Raw genomic sequence first — 3,062 nt, 5'->3', positions numbered from 1 at the left:
ATTAATGCTGACGAGGGACTATTTCAGTTTCATCATTAAAATATTTAACAGGATTTTCAGGAAAGAGATAAGAGTAGTAACCAGGCTGACTCTATGCTTGGAAGGAAACACAGTACAATCAAATGGATCAAATCAAGTTAGTTTTGAAAAGATGAAATTACCTATAAAAAATAAAATACATGGAAGTGCGGATCTTGCCTCAGGCAAGAAGTGACATTCTCATGGGGCACTGCTTCTTTAATGCCTTAAGCTATGTTAAACGAGTATCTATAAAGGAGTCTGAAAGAAAACAAACTCCTGGTGTCAATGAATTTTTGTGGTCAGTATATCAAGATTTGTCGTTGTGCAGAAGCTGGCCTATTTTGATTACTTGTGTAGAAACCAGAGTCTGCAGTCTCATGTCATTTCCTTCTTATTGTACTAGGGCTCTGTTTCTGTAACAACCATACAGTAGTGAAAGGAATGTGGTTATATTCCAGAGTAGCTGTGATCTAATGTCATGGCAATAGCAACACTGCAGAGCACAGATGTATGTAGTTCAGCCGCGAGACTCATTGAAGCCTGGAGAACAGAACATCTACAGGTGAAAGGGGCAAATTTTATACTGATAATATACACAAAGTTTGTAGAAGTGCCTCTTTACCACGGCAATATGTTCACTCGTATTTCCAAAATAAATGTTTGTTATAACCAGGCTGTCATAATTTGAATCTACACTTATAGCCAAACTTTTGAATAAACAGATATCATTTGTCATTACATTTAATTCTTGACTTTGGCATTTAACTCTTCTGGCGATCTTGTTTTTAGTGGATAAAGGGTGGTTCACAGATACCAAGAAACAATCAAAAATAATAATGAAGAAGTAGAAAGCTCATCAAAAAAAGGGGTATGTTAATTAAAACTGCGGACAAGAGACAAAATGTAACATACTGTGAGTATTGTTTGTTTTGAATTTCGCGCAAAGCTACACGAGGACTATCTGCGCTAGCCGTCCCTAATATAGCAGTGTAAGACTAGAGGGAAGGCAGCTAGTCATCACCACCCACCGCCAACGCTAGGACTACTCTTTTACCAACGAATAGTGAAATTGACCGTCACATTATAACGACCCCGCGGCTGAAAGGGCGAGCATGTTTGGTGGGACGGGGATTCAAACCCGCGACCCTCAGATGTGTGCAAACAAAATAACAACTTCCTGAGAGGGAGGAAAAGGTCTACGCTACACCTGACCCTCCCTGCTCCAAACTGTGGACCGAATCCCCACGAAGAATAAGTAATAAGCATCACAAGGTTTAAACAAATAACCAACACTGCCTCATACAATAAGAAAGATGGACATAATATTTGTGTATACGGAGATTAACTACACTCAGATGAACATTTGTAAAAATATTTTAATTAGGTTTTTTGCAGTGTTCTTATCTAAAATGTTTTGTTGTAGAGTAGCACTTTTGATCAAATGTTTGAATTTATATTCTAATTTTTGAATGTGCATATAAATATGCTTTTGAATGTGCATTTAAATATTCATCTCAATAATATTAATAAATTTTACTTAAAACAACGGTAAAAGTCCTTCACAAATGTTGCATCACAAATTGTAGAAAATAATTTTGGTACGCATAAAACAAACTGAAATTTGATTATAATAAAAGTAAAAATAAATGTCACTAGCTCTTTAAATCATGTATGTTTCGTTATAATGAAATCAAAAATTAAAAGTCTCTTAGTATAGATAACATTTTTCCAGTGTAGAGATGCTTTATTCAGTTTTGTCATACCTATGTTAAAGTTAACATAGTCTTTAAAGGCAAGTATTTGAAAAAGATACTAACAACTGATATAATTAATAATAATAAAGACTTTGTTATTATGTACTTCAGATAAATGTTAAGCCTTGAAGATTTATACACCATATTCTTATGTCAACAAATTACACCTTTGCAGTAATATCATTTTTGTAGTTAATCTCTTCTTTATTACTACCGATGAAGATGGGACTACCTACTGAAACATAATTATAAATATAATTACAATTAATTATTTGCTTATTTGTTAATTTATTATGTAATCTTTTACTTTTTTCCAATTATCAAAAGTAATTGAGCTAAGGGTTTATGCAAATATTCTAGTGTTCCAGTATTTATTGATTAAAATTATGAATTTAATGCTATTTTTTTAATATTATAAAGTTATTGCCGTTCAGAGAAAGTTATGTTTGATTATACGTTTCATATATCATATAAACTAATTCATCTATTGATGAGAAGCGTTTTATTTTAACAGGGTAGTGAAGATTGAATGTTTGGTGCAAGACCCTTTGAGTCTCCAAATTTCTCATGTGTTATGATGGCGGTATTTGAATATTTATCTCAATAGACGGTATTTTGAAGAGATCCTACTGCGTTATTGATTTTTATTTTCTCTCGATATGATGGACATCTAACACTTACAAATGAACTTGGTGGGTAGTGTTTTTCAAACAAAATACATGAAACTCAGTCTATTCACCGTTATCGTAATATCATGTAACAGAGTTTTAGCAACGTACTATTCAGTAAGACCTTTTGCTTTTATTTTTACAAATGTATATTTATATATAAATTTAATAAGACTTTGAGTAAGTTTAAGCGGCAGATAACTTCTAACTACAATTTTCCCAATATGTACCTCAAATAAAAATAACTAAATCGGATTTTTATGTTTTTGTTATGAACAAGTTTGCAAGTTTGGGGAATTATGAAAAAAACCCAACAAAAGCATGTTACTTTTTATGCTTTATACAACTTGTATATATTAATCTGTGATTATATCGAATTTGATAGAAGTGGAACAGCTTTAAGACTGGTCCGTACGTAAATCACATTTTAAACTCTAATATGTGATATGTGTTGTACTTTTGTTCGTATGATTGGGTTTTTATAAGTAAGTAAATAATTAAGTTTGTCAAAATAAAAATGTATATCTTGATAAACCTGTAGAAACTTTTTATTGTAAAATATACACACTGCGTTGAATTCAAATTCGATGACGAGGAACCCACTTTGAGACTAATAATG

Source organism: Limulus polyphemus, unplaced genomic scaffold (assembly GCF_000517525.1).
Source record: "Limulus polyphemus unplaced genomic scaffold, Limulus_polyphemus-2.1.2 Scaffold1249, whole genome shotgun sequence".
Lineage (NCBI taxonomy): Eukaryota > Metazoa > Arthropoda > Merostomata > Xiphosura > Limulidae > Limulus > Limulus polyphemus.
The sequence above is the reverse complement of the archived record's forward strand: the minus strand, read 5'-3'. Positions refer to the sequence as shown.